The 18,666-nt window shown below is 38.2% G+C and overlaps 1 long non-coding RNA gene across 1 annotated transcript; it reads right to left on the reverse strand.

Moving 5' to 3' along the window:
- Nucleotides 1–13,469: 13,469 nt before the first annotated feature.
- Nucleotides 13,470–15,230, reverse strand: LOC136832939 (uncharacterized). The gene is made up of 2 exons (XR_010851358.1): nt 15,108–15,230; nt 13,470–14,159 (listed from the first exon to the last, which is right to left on the reverse strand). It is a non-coding gene; the product is annotated as an uncharacterized lncRNA (long non-coding RNA).
- Between the last annotated feature and the right edge of the window lie 3,436 nt (nt 15,231–18,666).

Below are 18,666 nucleotides of genomic sequence, written 5' to 3' on the forward strand. Positions count from 1 at the left end.
AGCAATTAATGCAAATGTAGCTGTATAATAAGTTCATAATCCTTTTTTTGTAGAACTTGAGGATTATACGGTTCGACTCTGCAACATATCGATTACCCGCTGCTTTAATACCCAGATAACGAAGACTCTGCAACATGTTTAGATTACTCGCCTCATCAACGTTACTAAGTGAATTAATCAAATTTACTGTCGAACGCTGCCTACCCCTAACGACCTCTGCAGCCATGTCATTCCCCTATTACTTAATAAAACAGTTAACCTTGCGGTATTCTACCACATAAAAGTGTGCTGAATAGACCTCTGCAACATGTCGATCAACCCGCTGCTCTACCCCTAACAACCTCTGCAACATGTCGATTACTCGCTGCTCTACCCTAATGTCGATTACTCACTGCAACACGACCTGTCGTGTTTACTCGCTGCTCTACCCCTAACGACCTCTGCAACATGTCGATTACTCACCTGCTTTACCCCTAACACCTCTGCAACATGTCAATTACTCGCTGCTCTACCCATAACGACCTCTGCAACATGTCGATTACTCGCTGCTCTACCCTAACGACCTCTGCAACATGTCGATTACACCCTAACGACCTCTGCAACATGTCGATCTCGCTGCTCTACCCTAACGACCTCTGCAACTTCGATTGCACCAACGACCTGTGTCGATTACTTGCTGCTCTACCCTAACGACCTCTGCAACATGTCGATTACTCGCTGCTCTACCCTAACGACCTCTGCAACATGTCGATTACTTAGCTGCTCTACCCTTAACGACCTCTGCAACATGTCAATTACTCGCTGCTTCACTCGCAACATGTCGATTACTCCTGCTCTACGACCTCTGCAACATGTCGATTACTCGCTGCTCTACCCCTAACGACCTCTGCAACATGTCGATTACTCGCTGCTCTACCCCTAACGACCTCTGCAACATGTCGATTACTCGCTGCTCTATTCCTAACGACCTCTGCAACATGTCGATTACTCGCTGCTCTATTCCTAACGACCCTGCAACATGATTACCGCTGCACCCCTAACGACCTGCAACATGTCGATTACTCGCTGCTCTACCCCTAACGACCTCTGCAACATGTCCATTACTCGCTGCTCTACCCCCTAACGACCTCTGCAACATGATTACTCGCTGCTCTACCTCCCTAACGACCTCTGCAACATGCCGATTACTCGCTGCTACCCCCAACGACCTCTGCAACTCTTACCCCTAACCCTAACGACCTCTGCAACATCTCGATTACTCGCTACTCTACCACTAACGACCTCTGCAACATGTCGATTACTCGCTGCTCTACTCCTAACGACCTCTGCAACATGTCGATTACTCGCTGCTCTACCCCTAACGACCTTTGCAACATGTCGATTACTCGCTGCTCTACTTCTAAGGACCTTTGCAACATGTCGATTACTCGCTGCTCTACGCCTAACGACACAGACTTCTAACCCTGGTCGTTTTCAGGCAGTTTGCCGTACGGCGAACTGAGCCGTTCGAGAGAAGGGGAGGACTGTAAAGCCACGTATTTGCTCTAGGTAACTTTTGCAATTCAATTTTCACAAACTAAGATACAGCATACCGAAGAATGTCACCTTTATGGGTAATTTTTAGTTTTATGTAAAAGAAACCAATTGAGGTGGCTTTGTCTGTCCATCCATACTTTTCCCATCCGCGCTTTTTCTGTCCGCCCTCGGATCTTAAAACCTACTGAGGCTAGAGGGCTGCAAATTGGTATGTTGATCAGCCACCCTCCAATCATCAAACATACCAAATTGCAGCCCCTTAGCCACAGTATTTTTTATTTTTATTTAAGGTTAAAGTTAGCCATAATCGTGCGTCTGGCACAGCAGCAGCACAGGGCACCACGGCGGACTGAGAGTTTCATGGGCCGTGGCTGATAGTTTCACAAAGCATTATACGCTGTACAGAAAACAAGATTGCGCGTTTTGTACATGTTCAATATTGCTTTCAACAACCCAATATACTGTGAAGCATCTAATCACGTTCTCCTTCAGTTTTTGTCTATAAAGTTCTGAAGTCTTCAACACTGGCATAAACTTGAATAATGAGTGTGTTCTTAATTCTGAAATTAGGGAGAAACTACTGGCATCATAGGTACCCTTTAAGTTAACCTTCTCAAGTTTAAAAAGCTTTGTTGTTGTACATTTAATCTAGTGTTTTAAGACTTTTTGTTTCTGCTTTTTTGGGCAACCCATTCTTTTTTTTTTTTTTTTTGCTCTTGTTGAAAGTGAAAGTAAGATTCTGGTTATGAAAAATGTATTTCAAAAAGGTACGGTTTACAGTCCATTAAACAGAAACAAAGCTATATTGCTATGTAAAAAGGAAGAGTAGAAAAACAGAAAAATAAGACCAGGGGTAAGGATAGCACTAACGCTGAGCAAAAAACTCGGAAGTTTAATAAAAGCTTTTGGATGTGGGTGGTTTTAATAGATTCTAGTCTCTGTTCGGAAGAAAGGGAATTTTGATCAAAGGTAGATATTTATGTTATCCCAGGTCCATGGCTAGCGCAAGTCATCATTAAGGGATATATTTATAATGATCGAAAACAATAAAATAGCAGCCTTATGTGAAACAATTTTAGTGACAGAAGACGAATGGTTCGAAAATTTCCGATTTCTGCAAAACTGCTACTTTCGATTTCTTGAATGGCAAAATCAATAAAATTTAACAAATACACGGCAGGAATCCAGGACGCATTGCTGTATGAAGTTCTAAAAACTGGCGGATAACCTGAAAATGTAAATTTGGCCTACGCAATGCAGTTACTACACCGACAACATTTTATTCCATCCTACTTTAAACATGAAAGGATTGATGATATCTGCTTTACGTAATGCGATATATAGCGGTCCTAATAACACCACTAGAGTTATAACGTAATGACGTTTGGTTCCGCCCAAACGCTGTCTATTCAAGCTCAGCTTAGGAAATTATGGATTTTTCTCAGTTTCGATTCCGAATAAACCGAGCATGAGAACCCCCCCCCCTCACACATTTTTGTCACCTAACGTTTTCCCGTAGATGGTGGTCATCCATTTTGTTCCCACCGATAATTCCTTCTGTATTTCCCAAACCAATATCCTCGGTTTATCTTTTGTATGTGAGGTTTATGTACTTGCACTTTGTTCTTCTTTTTTCCTTAAACCTAAACAGAACAATTCGCTTCATGGAGTGATTTGTTAGTTTCACTTTTCAACTTCTGGGTTTGATAATATCTGAATAGGCAATGAACGTGCGCCAGACGCCGTTGGCTCATGAACCTCACAGATCATCCCTTGACAGCGGGGCTGCCCAACTCTCCCTTATTCAGAACGCTAGATAAGAACGACATTGGTGAAACTTGACTGAAGCTATTATTCCTAAGGGTATTGGGGAAGATCCGTTACGTGCTTGTATGTGCACGCTCGTGCGTGTGTGTGTGATTGTTCTGGCGTTATCTTTTTTGGTAGAAAGCAGACTTTGTCACAAGGTGGATGGATTTGGAGTACCCATTGAATTCGCCACTCGGCTTAATCCTATAAAGAGGCAAATTCCGAATGACTAATACGTTAGCATTCTGGGAATGATTTGTGATCGCTTTAGGGATTCGCAGGCTGGTTTGCAGAATCAGAAGAGAAACCGAGTTCATCAAAATGATCTGAAGACTCTCTTTAACGGGACTCTGTGCTGGTTTTAAGACTTGATAGAGAGAGAATGACATTACTCTATAAATACTATGTAGCAATGTTTTTGTTTTTCATTTTCTTGAACAATTCCTAGTCTACTTGAGGTAATTATTATGGCCTCTTTATTAATAAGTGATGGTATTAGGTATTTTAATGTTTCTGCTGGTTTTATGATCTATTTTATCTTAATTTATTGATGTAAAACTGTGAATTTGTCTACGGGTAACGAACATTCATTTTCACACTTTGCTTTTATCATTATTTATCATTATATTTTACCTGCATAACCTGATTTCTCCACTTTTAAGCAGCAATCTTGGTATCACAAGATGAAGTGGTTGAGGTACTGTTGTTAATATTGTATGTTGCATGTTTGTTGTAAATATCAAGTGTAAATATAAAATGTATCATAAGGATCCCCTTTGGACTATTATTTCCTGATGCAAGATATTTCATAATTAAGTATGGAACGCAAATGAATTAGCGAAATTTTAAGTTTAATACAGTTTAATCATTTATCACAGGAGTTTTGTCACTGTAGACGAGGAGAGTGGAGAGGAGGTAACTGAAACAAACGTCTATTGTGGCCGGGAACGAAAGAAGGAAATTAAAAACTGAAACCTGGAGAATGTCCATGTGGATGGCGGGGGCGGGGGCCGGTTGTCCTTAGTAGTTTGTACCGAATGTATAAGAGGGTGTCACAACATAAAATCAGAACTGCCTAATATCAGTGGATTGAGATTTTCGGTTCACGGGTTGTAGAAAGACCACAGTTACGGGAAGAAGAGCTCTATATTCTTAGTGGAAATTCAACCTGTTTTGTGGGAGATTTCCGATACTTTGGAGATTCCCTTGACTGTGACGCAGGACGAAAGAGAAAGAGATAGGGAGACTACTTGTTCCCTAACAGTAAACTATAAACATTTGAATGGTGTACAACTACTACTCGACGAGACGCGAAAATGGATACGGACAAAGAAAGTTTAAATAGTATGTTTAAAATTCTGGGCGGGAATGTGATAGAAATCTTTATAATAAAAATGCAGCAGGTACTGTGATGTACACATGCGATGTGAAATGTTCTTAAACAATTTAAGAAAAATAGGAGATGGGGAATACTGTTAAGACCTCAGCTTGAAGACAAGGGAAAGACGCAAGTCGGTATGACAAGAAGGGGGAAATCTGACATAAAAACGTTAATGAAAATGAGCATTTATTGTTTTCTGTATCATCAATGTACCTGTTGGGGGAGTGTTCTGATTTCTTTCCCGGATGTGACTGAAAATTACACGAGTCACCTTTATTAGGTGTGCTGGGCGGTGAAAAGTGGGGGAAGGCATTCGTTGCTTCAACAATTAATACTGTTTGCATGTATATCGGAAAACTTGACCATGGAAGTAAACTTGCATGGACCAGTGTAGGATTCTTTGACGGAAATTAATGTCTTGTTGGCAGTTTTTCCATGGGATGATTTTAGATTTTTTTCAATCTTAAAATGTTTTTGTCCTGTTGCAACACACACACACACACACATCTCTCTCTCTCTCTCTCTCTCTCTCTCTCTCTCTCTCTCTCTCTCTCTCTCTCTTCTCGTTACCATTCACGGTGAAACATCCTGAAGTGAACTGGTTACAGGTTTTTGTTAGTTGCGAATATTCAGACGAAATACAAACCGAAATATTTAGGAAGGTATTATTAACATATGGAAACTGAATTTTAAGTCTTTTTGGTTTGTCTTCGTCGCTTAGAGAACTTGCTTATAAGTCTGCACTTTCCAGCGAGAAGTTCGTTAGCTTCATTAGATGTGAAGGAACGTTCAGTGAGTTTTCCTACTGACTGAAGCAAATTGCTCTTGATGAAGCTAGGGGAAGTAGATGGGCTCTGCTTATGGTTAACTGTTAGAATTCGGTGGAAAGTGAGTTTTCCGCTTAAGAACAATCTGACATTTAATCGCCAATGGAACTGGTGTACTGGATGTTTTGTTATCGGTGTGCTGCCAGAATAATCCTTTTCCGGTGACTGGTTAATTTTTTAAATCAAGAAAGGCATTTGTACCATCCGGTCTTCGCTTATGTTTTTCATTTGTAGCTCAGCTTCTGTGAATTTGACCCTTTTTATTACCCAGTAGTTTTTTTTTTTTCTAATTGACCATTCATCAATAAATATTAACAAGAGACAAATTAAACTGCTGGTAGTAAGGTTGCAAGATTCTGTGATGTGAAATTGGAAAATTATCTCTCTCTCTCTCTCTCTCTCTCTCTCTCTCTCTCTCTCTCTCTTCTCTCTCTATTGTCAGAGTGGCTGGGAAGCCTTTTTTAAATATATTGAGTCATAGTTTGCTTGAGTGCCTGTCTAAATATTCAAATCACTTAAATTGCCACATATAGTTGCCATACGAGGGCGGTGAAACATTATTCTTGTTGTCAGACCTTGAGACTGGTTGGTATTATGCATACAGTTTTGATCATTCTATAATCCCATCCATTTATTAATCATGTTTTTCAAAAAGTTACCTTTGTTTACATTATTTTGCTTGCACATCGGCATAATGTTTTGTGACGGCATACTAGTAACGGTCATTAGTTATTTGCTGTATTTAGCAATGTTGCATGCTTAATTCGCCAGAACAGGAAAGCTACAGCGCCTTAATATAATAATAATAATTTTACTGAATAATTTTTCACATGTACACTGCTACACGTTTCTTCATGAAACCGTGTATGACGGGACATGAAACTAAAATTTTCTGATCTGTATTTCAGTACTTAACCAGTAAAGAAGTACTATTGGACATCAGCTAATACGAGTTGTGAGGCAGTGAGACATGGATGATGACTGCTGACCAGTGTTTAGTGGGCAGGACCATTATTCGCCGTTGAATAGAATAATTACTCTAGGATTTTTCTGCACCGCCATAAAGATCTGAGTCTAGTTTAGCTTCGCAGCTTAACATCATATCTTCGGGAACCATGGATTGCTCATAAGGCGAAAATTAACGACAGGTGGGTTCTGTCTATGGAAATTTGTTATAAAGCGATTTCTGCAATTAACTGCACCAATCGTTATGTACAGTAGATATTTTAGTAGATATCTTCTTTAGAAACTTGATGCTATTTACGTACTGGTTTGAGGCTACATATTGATCGAGGCAAGTGTTGTTTTAGTATAATATAGCTGGATAGCTCGAAATTCCAGGCAAATTTTGTGATCGCCTCCATTTATTAAAGGATGGCAACTTTAGTATTATTAATATAAATCTAGCAGATGTTTTAGTCATACTGTGAAATGTATCTTGGCTCATTTGACACTCTGACCACTGAGCCCCACGACAGTTGAAATCTTAATTACACTGTATGAGGAATTCTCGATGGCTTTTTAAAGAATTCGATAAAATCCATCTATTTTTTTTCTGAAATTCAAGTTCTTATTTTTAAAGCAGTTTTTACTTTTCAAATGGCTGGCAAATGCAGCTTGTTTGAGCTTATTGGTCTATAGCTCAGAGCTTGGTCTGTTTGTTTTATTTTGTTGAATAACAGTTTGAATTTATAAAGATGGTATGCCTAAAACTTACAATACGCAGTATGTGCATCCAAAAGGAATATTTTGTTACACTTTGGAAGATAAATGATTTTGTACCTAAATTTCCACCTAGCATGGTCCTTATTTTCAGCTAGTGAGAATGATTGCCTCAGTGATGTTGGGGGGTTGTTCAGACACTCTCTGCACTTGAAAACGACTGGAATTCTAATGAGATGCACTAGAAGCATTTTTTAAGTGTATATCTGTAATGATTTTGGATACTAAATACAATATTTATACGATTGCAAGTTTTTAGATTTGTACTTAGATGAGGGTTAATTTGCCATGTAATTAAATTTTCCCAAATTGGCTAGACTGAGTGTCGTTATTTCCGAAATTTCTTTCTTCCTATGAAAACCCTTCGTTTTTTTTTTTATTTTATTCTCTCTGTTTCGCATGAGTGCTGGAATAAGGTACCTTGTTTGCCAAGCGTGGTGATATTAGGTCCCTGCTTATAATGTTCCAATGATTTGCTCAATTTCAAATTACTGGTTTCACCACCTTGGGTATGCCAGAAATTGTGAAGTAAACAATTCTCTGTAACGTATGGAACTTCTCTCGTTAGGTGATAAGCTTTTACTGGAGGCTGAGATAATTTTATGCGTTCATTTGATGTACTGTATTGTCGTAATCTGTTCTGTTGGCTTTACCTATAGGGGAGACGAGTCGAAGGAATACCGTGTATCTGTTCAAGCAGTATGCACCAATTATCACTCCCATAAGGAGTTTGTTTGCTGACCCTCTCCCAATAATGGTGATTACGATTTGGATCATAACCAGGAGAATATCCAGATTTTCCTTTACTAGAAAGTCCAATTTTCAAACAAGGAATTCCTCTATTGCCTTTTGTGTAATTCCTTTAGGAGCAAGATCATGTTGCACAAGGTGTAACACTGTCGAGTGCGGGGAGGCTTTCATTTCCTTCACGGTAAAACTGTATGCAGATCGTACTGCCAGTGTTGTTGCTGCTAATGCTTATTGAGTGTTTTCTGGATCTCGGGTTGTTTGTCACTTTTCGCATATTAGTAATGCTTTAGTCTTTAAATTTTCCCAATATTGAACTTAGAGTCTTTAATTATGTTCATTGTTAATTACACTAAGTAATTAATGTTACCATAAGTCTTTAGCATAAAATATTGTATTGTTCAATTCATGTAACCTAATTTGTATATACTTTGTGTACAATAATTATTTTTTTCTAGTGCTGTGCAGAATTTTATTGTTAACTGCCATTGGCAGTAGCTGTTATAACTTATGAACTTACCATAAATTTTGAGGGTCTGATCTTGGTCTCGTTGTGGAGTAACATTTAGCTTTTAAGTTTTTGTCCAAATTTTCTGATATTTTTTGAAAACCTTTTTATGGAATATCTACTGGTATGTCACATATGGATTAATCTTGAAAAGATTCCATTATTCAAGTATAATCTCTTGTTTGTTCAGTTATTCAATATTTTAAATACACTGAGCCATCTGTTCATTTCACTGCTGCGTGGTCTTCAGCTTATTCCACTGTCATTGTTATATTTATAAACATCTGAATAGTGCTCATGTCTGGAGGACTGAATCATTAATTTTCTGCGGACTGGACATTTGATGCCCAACTTCTTGTCCTGGCAAAACTTAAAATGGCTTGAGATTTAATTGAGGACTTTTGTTAGTTTTTTTTTTTTTTACTAATGTTCTCATATATGGAATATTTTAATTGAAGACCTGTAATGGCAGCTATCTGTCCAGCTGTTTTGTTGCTGGCAGTGATTTTTTGTACTCCATTTTTGGAATATGGAAAATATTTCTTGAATGTCGCAGAAAATTGCTCTGAATCTTAAATATTAGTAGTGTTGTGCTTCATGTGCCTGAGAGTTTTTGCTTATTAGGTCCTTTCTCAAAAGACGTCTGCAACGGCTTGCTAAATTATTAGGTAGGCAGAAGGGAATAAAACTGTTCCTTCAGTTTATATGTAATTTTTGGTTCTGTATTTTTATTTTATTTTTATACAGCTCTTTTAGGTTCTGGTTAGCTTATGTTAAAGAAGCAATACAATACTTAGTAAATGTGTCTATTACAAATGTGTCTGTAAAATAGTGTATAACATAAAAAGTCTATAGTAAATATATTTTCCTGGATGCAGTAATTCTGCACCTTTATACAGGTTTTGCTCCTGTACAGGGAGTGCTTTCTTGATACAAACTAGTTTTTCCCATATTCTTTTTTTTCTTGCAATATTTTTGGATAGATTTTGAGTTTCCTTAGTGCCGTTTGTCCTGTTTTTTCTCTCATGATTTTCGCATTTTCATCACTGATATAGGTGTCAAAAAATTGTCTTTTGTTAGTGGTGATTATCACTTGTCTTGTATATTCTACTGTTTCATTATCCAACAGGAGATAATAACAGTATCACTAGCTATCTTTTACATTTTCAGACCCTTTATTCTTCAGCACCAGAATAAAAAAATTCTTACATACGCCTTTTTTATTTTAGTCCCAGAAAGCGCTTAAGATTTTCACGACTCGTTAAACTTAAACTATATTGGTGTTGGAAGACCTGTGAAGTGCAATGTTGGCAGGATCACTCAGAAATTTTGCTTTCTTCGGTTTGTAAAAATTCTGGGCCCCAGTATCCTATGTATCTATTAAAATTTTTCATAAAACATATATATTTATACGAGTTACTGTCAAGTTAAGATAAATTTGTAATCTTTAAGAAAACTGTCTGTGGTGATTATGTACACGTTTCATCAAATAGAGCGCAATGTAGCTTTTGTACTTGGTTTTGAATACACCAAATTAAAATGTCATGCATAGGATAATTTTTTCTGCTTTGTCATAAACTAGCTATAATTTCAAAGTCTGGATAAGATAAATTTGTAATAGCTAGCTTTGCAAAATATAGGATATCAAAAATTTCAGATGGAGAATTTTGAATTTTTATTACAATAAATTTGGTTTACAAACATGCGCATTCTGCTACCGCTCATGACGTGAGTATCAAATAAAGTAACTGTTTCCAACCCTACACTCCTTATGAAAATATAATATCTGAGGTATCATTCTATTTTTTGCCAGCAGCAGAAGAGAACTTACACCCAGGAGCAAACAGCAAAAGGTTAGAAGACTGCAATCTCCAAACAGCAAAAGGTATGAAGAAAGAAAGGACGTCATGGGGCTTTCAGCTGTAGCGGCCCTAGAGAAAACATCCCCTGGCAACATCATGGAGCCAGCAGAACAAATATGGGAACCCAACAGAACATAAAAGGATCCTGCAGAAGAATGGCACTCTTTCCCAGCACCCCAACCAGAAAGGAAGGCTTTTAGCCCAAACAGAAGCAGCGGTAAGCCCTTGCTTTTATGTATATATTATATACTATATTTCTTCTAGAGGACCCCTTTGATTTTGCTGCTAGTAGTGCAGTCTTTTCCCGCAGGCTTCTTTTAAATGCGGCAAGCATCCTTTTCTCTGTACAAAAGGATTGGAGGTACTTCTATGATAATGACAGCTATCTGTCGCAGCTGTTTTGTTGCTGGCAGTGCTCCTCCTGTAAACATCCCCCTCTTATGTTGTTACTTGATAGTGTGCCATTTCTTGTAAAAGGCAGGTAAATAGATGATTATTACTAATGTGGTTGCAGTTTTCTCTGTTGACTGATGCTACTGGAAGGTTCTTCGCCATATCTTACAGGCCCTCTTGGTGTGCTGTTGCCGCTGTCTCACTCTATACTGCAAGCCTTCTTATTTGAGCTGTTGTTTCTTCATCATTGTGCGCTTCTGGAATACTTTTGCCCGTTCTTCTGCAAGATATTTTGCTCTTTACTAATTAGTCAGATTTTCTTCTGCAGGCCTTTCTTTGTTGCTGGCAGAGTTGAAGGAAGTGCTGTTTTATTTTGCAGCATTCTTTGATGTTGCTGAGCGAGTTTTCAACGCCATGGAGCAGCTTTTTTTAGTATGCCTCTAAAGTACTGAAATATGTTTTGTCTTTTTTGCCGTTGCCTCTTTGGCTACTGGATTGCCCTTCATTCTTCTGTTTGATCTTTTTCACCCGGTATAGCTTTTATTGTTGTAGTATCATTTCTTCTGAAAGTTCTTTGTAGCTAAATAGCTAAAGTGTCATTTTCTTATGTAGACTCTTTAAGATGTTTCTGTTGGGAAAGCCTTCCTGTGCAGTATTTTGCTCCCCAACATGGAATTACATTCTTTGCATGACAATTCGCAGATGCTGCGAGATATTTACTGAAGTCCATTTTGTTTCTGGAAGGTGCAGTTTTATTCTATTTTGACTTGATGTGAGAGAGGTTGGTTCCATTCATTTACTACTGTGAATGACGTTTATTCTGACTTCTTTACTCTCTCATGATGGAAGTGCTATCTTTACTACCAGGCCTGATGATATTGCTCCTCTTGCCTGCCATTTCTGACTGTTGCTGCCAAACCACCCCTTAGCTCTTCAGACATTTTAGCAAATCCCCATTTGCTGTTTGTTAATGATGCCTAGAGAAAGCTGTTATTATTTTGCTGTTTCCATACTACTGGAAATGTAGATTTTTTCTTGGGGACACTGCTGTATTTTTTCCGGCCCCTTTGGGTGTTGTGGAGAGTGTTGTTTCTTCTGCAGGTCCCTTTGGGTGTTGTGGAGAGTGTTGTTTCTTCTGCAGGCCCTTTGGGTGTTGTGGAGAGTGTCGTTTCTTCTGCAGGTCCCTTTGGGTGTTGTGGAGAGTGTCGTTTCTTCTGCAGGCCCCTTTGGGTGTTGTGGAGAGTGTTGTTTCTTCTGCAGGTCCCTTTGGGTGTTGTGGAGAGTGTCGTTTCTTCTGCAGGCCCCTTTGGGTGTTGTGGAGAGTGTCGTTTCTTCTGCAGGCCCCTTTGGGTGTTGTGGAGAGAGTCGTTTCTTCTGCAGGCCCCTTTGGGTGTTGTGGAGAGTGTCGTTTTCTTCTGCAGGCCCCTTTGGGTGTTGTGGAGAGTGTTGTTTCTTCCCCTTTGCTTCTGGGCCCCTTTGGGTGTTGTGGAGTGTGTTGTTTCTTCTGCAGGCCCCTTTGGGTGTTGTGGAGAGTGTTGTTTCTTCTGCAGGCCCCTTTGGGTGTTGTGGAGAGTGTTGTTTCTTCTGCAGGCCCCTTTGGGTGTTGTGGAGAGTGTTGTTTCTTCTGCAGGCCCCTTTGGGTGTTGTGGAGAGTGTGTTGTTTCTTCTGCAGGCCCCTTTGGGTGTTGTGGAGAGTGTTGTTTCTTCTGCAGGCCCTTTGGGTGTTGTGGAGAGTGTTGTTTCCTTCTGCAGGCCCCTTTGGGTGTTGTGGGAGAGAGTTGTTTCTTCTGCAGGCCCCTTCTTTGGGTGTTGTGGAGAGTGTCGTTTCTTCTGCAGGCCCCTTTGGGTGTTGTGGAGAGTGTCGTTTCTTCTGCAGGCCCTTTTGGGTGTTGTGGAGAGTGTCGTTTCTTCTGCAGGCCCTTTTGGGTGTTGTGGAGAGTGTCGTTTCTTCTGCAGGCCCCTTTGGGTGTTGTGGAGAGTGTCGTTTCTTCTGCAGGCCCTTTGGGTGTTGTGGAGAGTGTCGTTTCTTCTGCAGGCCCTTTGGGTGTTGTGGAGAGTGTTGTTTCTTCTGCAGGCCCCTTTTGGGTGTTGTGGAGAGTGTTTTTCTTCTGCAGGCCCCTTTGGGTGTTGTGGAGAGTTTGTTTCTTCTGCAGGCCCCTTTGGGTGTTGTGGAGAGTGTTGTTTCTTCTGCAGGCCCCTTTGGGTGTTGTGGAGAGTGTTGTTTCTTCCACAGGCCCCTTTGGGTGTTGTGGAGAGTTTTGTTTCTTCTGCAGCCCCTTTGGGTGTTGTGGAGAGTGTTGTTTTCTTCTGCAGGCCCCTTTGGGTGTTGTGGAGAGTGTTGTTTCTTCTGCAGGCCTTTTGGGTGTTGTGGAGAGAGTTGTTTCTTCTGCAGACCCCTTTGGGTATTGTGGAGAGTGTTGTTTCTTATGCAGGCCTCTTTTGGGTGTTGTGGAGAGTGTTGTTTCTTCTGCAGGCTTTTTAATATTTCCTGAGTTAGCTACCTTTCTTCATGAAACTTTCGATGGTGACCTGTTGAAACTGCCATATTTTTAGTGGTTCCTGTCACTGAAACCAATCTCTACTGCAGGTTCCTTTGATATTATTGATGCTGGGAGTGCCATCTTTTGAGCAAGACACTTTGAGGGCAATTTTCTTAACTACTGGCTGTTGATAATGGGAATGTCATTTCTCCTATTACTCTAAGATTTTTGTTTTTACTTACTTTTTTGTATTTTATCACTTCTTTTGCTGTACATAGTTTTCCTCTACAGAACATTTCTTCAGCAGGCTTTACCTGTTGCTGCTGGAAGTACTCTATTTCCCTCTGCTAGCTCTCTTACAACATGGTACGAGTGTCTTCTTTCCTGACGCTACTGGAAACTCTGCCTTAATGGAAACTCTGCCTTATGTTTTTTTTATGCTGCTTTGTGGAAACAGTTGTTGCTTTCTTTCTTGGAGGCCCTTTTATTATTCCTGCTGAAAATCCATGTTTTCTGCCAGTCCTTTTTGCTGCAGGGTAGAGGGCCATTTCTTAGAGATCTTTTGCTGCTGGAGTGCTGGTTATCTGCATGCCCTAGGTGCTGCTGTGCAATGTTGCTGAACTGTGTATACTTCTTCAGAGAGCCCTGTTGCCATCTCTTTTGAAGGCCCTTATGCTGGCTGGGTGCTGCTGCTTCTGAGAACAGATTTATTAAACCTTTTGCTGAAAAGAGTTCTTTAATGATGTTGCTCATTCTGATCTTCTTCCAAATGATGTTGCTCATGCAGCCTGATCTTCTAGCAAATGGTTGTTGTGTAGCTACTGCATCAGGCCACATTGTCCTGCCACTGCTGATGTTTGCGTTAATTTTTCGTTCCTGAATTTTCATTACCATCTGGAAAAAGAAAATTTTCATATTCTAAAACTCCAATTTGTGTATTGTAAATGAATAAAAATATAAAAGCTTAATAAGCATTTTTCATTAACCTCAGTGCTCTACAAAGTTATATTCCATGGTGAAGAAAAATACTATTGCTGAAAGTATAAAAATGAAGTTTTAAATCCTGTGAAATGAAATGGGAGAACATTCAGCTCAGTTAAAAACTTTGGTACTCGATGTAAAAAATAACCAGGTATTTGAAGTCAAAAGAAATACTCTCCCTCTTACTGAAGCAAATATCTTGTTAAACAGGAAAAAACTATTGACAATTCATTCAAATGTGATGTTAACCTGAATCCATAATAAATAATCATTATCAAGGGGGATATTTTTATTAAAAATTGACATTTTTATTCATGGTTTCATTTTAAAGTTCTCACTCTTATGAAGAGAAAAATTTGAGGAAACGCAATGCTTCCCTGACCCCACACCCCCCCTCAAGGAAAGTTTAATTTTAAGTCTTAAAACATCCACAGGCATTATAACTTGCAACATACACAGAGGGTCACAAGAATGCTTCTCAGGAAAATTTCCCTGATGTTAAGAAATATTCGTAATTTTTAAAAATCCTGTAACCTCTAAGGAAGTGCATTATTGCATTAAGACACTGACCCTTTCTCAGCTCCTCATTGTTTTTTTAAAGGTCAGATAAAAATGCTAAAGTAAAATTATTTCATGAAACTTCCACAACAATCCTTGTCGGAAAAGTTCTTGAATACACAGCTATGCACTTGAGGTTTGTCCTATAGTCTTGCCAACAGTAAATGTACAAAAGATAAAAAAAAAAAAATCTATATGGCAGACACTAATGTATAATAAAAGAGCACCTAAAGGAAAAAACTTAAATTCATGGTAATGTATAGTGCAAAAAAAATCTAAACACACTAAAGCTTAATCTCTCACCTTGGTAAAACGTTTCCCTGAAGACTGGTGAATTAACTGTCGTTTAAGATCGTATCCAACACCATTTTCAACTTTATGGCAACAACTTCCTATTGTAGTTTTAAGCGTAGATAGACAATGTCTGTAAAAATGTCAATGTTAGTTAAGTAGACTGAGCAAATTATCAAATCCGTAATAATGAAGAATGCTTGTTACCACGCTTAAATTCATCAAGAACTTGCTCTATTCGTTAATGGTCCATATGGCTCATCTAAAAGATTTTCATATATACCACTGTTGAGCATTTTATTATATAGTACTAAATGAGAGAATCTCTAACCCAACCATACATTTGACAGGCCTTGATTAAAAGAAGAAGAAGAAAAAAACAAGCTTCAACGTTTCAGGTAGGTTGTAAATTCAGAACAATTTGCCGTTAGCTTATACTAATAACCTGGAGTACAACACGGGAAAATGTAACTAATGTTTACTAAAAATTTATTTTCCACCAGGAAATTTGTTTAAACAAAAGCTCGTGTAGCTTCTAATTTTAGTTTCCTGGTAAAAATGATCCACATCCTTGTATAACATCCGCTGATCTGCCTCTGAACGTAAATAAACAATCTGTGGAAAATTTATAATTAAGCATCATCACTGTTTCAAGATTAATAAATTAATAGCACAAAAGATAGAACGACTAGCTAATAGGTAGTGTACCCGGAAAAGAATAAGGCAGCCCGTATAAAGAGTAAATATGCTTGTAAATGATTAACGTAAAATTTGATAAGCTACATGAATAATTCCAAACTAATAGGAACTAATAGGATATTAAAGACATTCTCCCACTAGTTTCAAAGAGATTAATATGCGGCAACCCACAAAAGTATCGTATGCGAGTCTAAAGGTTTTGCTATGGCAGAGACAAGCTGGAAGAAGTTCTACAAAGTCATTTTTTATATGCACTAAAATTGAAGAGCCTGAAACACTTATCTGCCCGAACTTTAATTAAAAAAATTTTCAGAATCCTTCAGAGCAACACCTAACTACCACTTATAAAAAGATAATAGACTTTAGTACACCAGCAACCTTTAAAGAAAAATTCTTCCTGAAAATCAGCCCAATGAAGCACTGTGGTCCATGATAAACTAGTTTTGAAATATTTGAAAATACGGTGATTGTGCAAAATTAATACTTCTACTCAGTGCAGTATATGCTTCAGTAGTTTATGAAATTAAGATGTTTTAAAAATGATTGACATTTCTAAATGAGCAAATTAAAACTGCAATCTTCATCAAAGCCTGTGATTGACATTATTTACAATATACACTCAAGACTAACGCAGCTTTAGGAAAGATATATAGAGTGCAGTTTATTTTTCTATGAAGTAGTTCTACCAGGTTAAAACATGGAAAAAACAATCTACTAAGGACTAAAAGACTGAATCTACAAGAAACGACAAGGTAAAAAGAACAAGAAAAGATTTTTAAAAAATTAATTACTTTAAATTAAAGAAATATATATACTAGATACAGACAGTAGAGAAAGCAAGGAACTGGAAATGTCGAATTAAAACAGAAAAGGAAATACCCATACCTCATAAAAGTTTGCACGCAGGTTGTACACTTCATCACAATGACTGTCGCTATAATGGTTTACTGAATTAGTTAGAGCTCTAATAATAATATAGTCAAAACTCTGATGAATAAATCAAAGCCCAATTTGTTTAAACCCATTCCTGACTGCACTGGTTGCTTATTGTAAAGTAACAGAGTATGAAACCTAATCGTCAAAACGACGACTTCAAGAAATACACCACACACACACAGCATACGGGAAGGCGTCCATGGAGGAACGTGGAAGACCATAGAGCAATGGAACCAATATGCAATAAATAAACTGAAAGTGACACGGGATACTGTACAACCAATTACGTTGCTTAAAGAGTCAAGGTAAGAAAAAACTACCAAAGAAAAATGTCAACTGGCGACCGAGAGAAGGGCCTCCAAAAAATAAAACCTTTAAAGTGAGAGAAAACATTAGAAGGAAAGGAAAGTCTTACCTCCAGTTACGCCGGGTGGAGTCACAGGGTCTCCCTTCTCCCTTCCATCATACAACTTTATGATCCAATTTTAATAAATCCCCACTAAAGGCAGACTGATTTCTTCAGTAACCTGCGCGAAACTCTTGTAACTCTTGCCCTAGTTTATCCCATCTCCAAGAATCCACCTTGATCAGTCTGAAACAAAAGCAGGTTCAAGGGAGAAAGAGTTTTTAATTAATACCAGGCTAATTTCTTAAATATCAGGGAATCACCAGTCAGTCTGAAAGTTAATGGGTAACTTCTGCATATGTATTAAAAATGTTGCAAATTCTGCAATAAAATGTTGGATACGTTCAGTATTGCTATATTTTGCAGTTTTGTATTACCTAACCTATCCGAAGGCCAATGAATAATTAGAAAATTTATTTCTTAATGATAGAAATTCATTTTCGTCATAAAATGGTTAGGGCATTCCACAATAGACCAGTAGGTCCCGTTTGACTACATCTTTATAACCAGTTGGTTCTTAGCCAGGTAAAATAAATCTAATCCTTCATTAGGCCAGCCCTTTGGAGAACAAGTTAACCAGCTCAGTGGTCTGATTAAACTAAGGTAACTTTTCTTTAACCTATTTAGCGTTTTTAACCTACCAAAATATATTCCTTGATCCACCACCAATCTTTCCAAACTAGTTGGGAACCACTGCACATTTAGGCAACTTGCAAACTAGACCAGACACTATAGAAAATGTTTGACTTAACGTCTTCATGATTTGTTTCTTTATGATTTGTTGAAGAAAGCTATCAGCCAATGTATAATTTACAATTATTCATTAGGTGACAGCTTTTTGGGACTGTCGTAACAAGAACATTAAACTTGGATTAACCTGGGCTATTCGTACGTCCACTAATTGCTCTACTCGTGATATAACTTTAGCTTTTTTAAGCTTAATTTCATTCTAATATGTCATCCTGCATTATTTATTACCAAGAGATGAATCCATGCTGTTATTATCCCATTGAAGAAATTCTAGTTCTTAGTGATAGCATTTAAAATTCAAAATATCCAAATAACACATCCAATATGACGCAGCTTGGAGTGGGCTACAAATAGGCGTTTACCACGACTTCATGAGGCAGTTTATTTCAGATTTCTTTGGAGCACAGTTTTATTCTAAATAACGAAAATTACTTTAAGGCAGTTCTTTTTCAGTCATCCTACATTAACTTTTCTTTGCCTAAAAGGGATAAAGGAATGGTTATACAACCATTTAGGTCGAATGTCTGTTGATTTACAGCACTACTATCCTATATATGGAGTACCAGAAATTTGTTCCAAAGCTATTGGTTTCTCCTTTAAATATTAATATGTCAACAAAATTCATTGCATGATTAACTAGCATACGTACAACTGCAAGCTAAACAAGTCTATTATCTTCTAACTTACTAGAGGTAATCAGGGTATTCAACATAAAATTGACAGTTTATCCTTAAAAAAGTATATCTTAGTTCTTTCAGACCACTGAGCTGATTAACAGCT

The sequence above is a fragment of the Macrobrachium rosenbergii genome, chromosome 51, assembly GCF_040412425.1.
Source record: "Macrobrachium rosenbergii isolate ZJJX-2024 chromosome 51, ASM4041242v1, whole genome shotgun sequence".
Classification (NCBI taxonomy): domain Eukaryota; kingdom Metazoa; phylum Arthropoda; class Malacostraca; order Decapoda; family Palaemonidae; genus Macrobrachium; species Macrobrachium rosenbergii.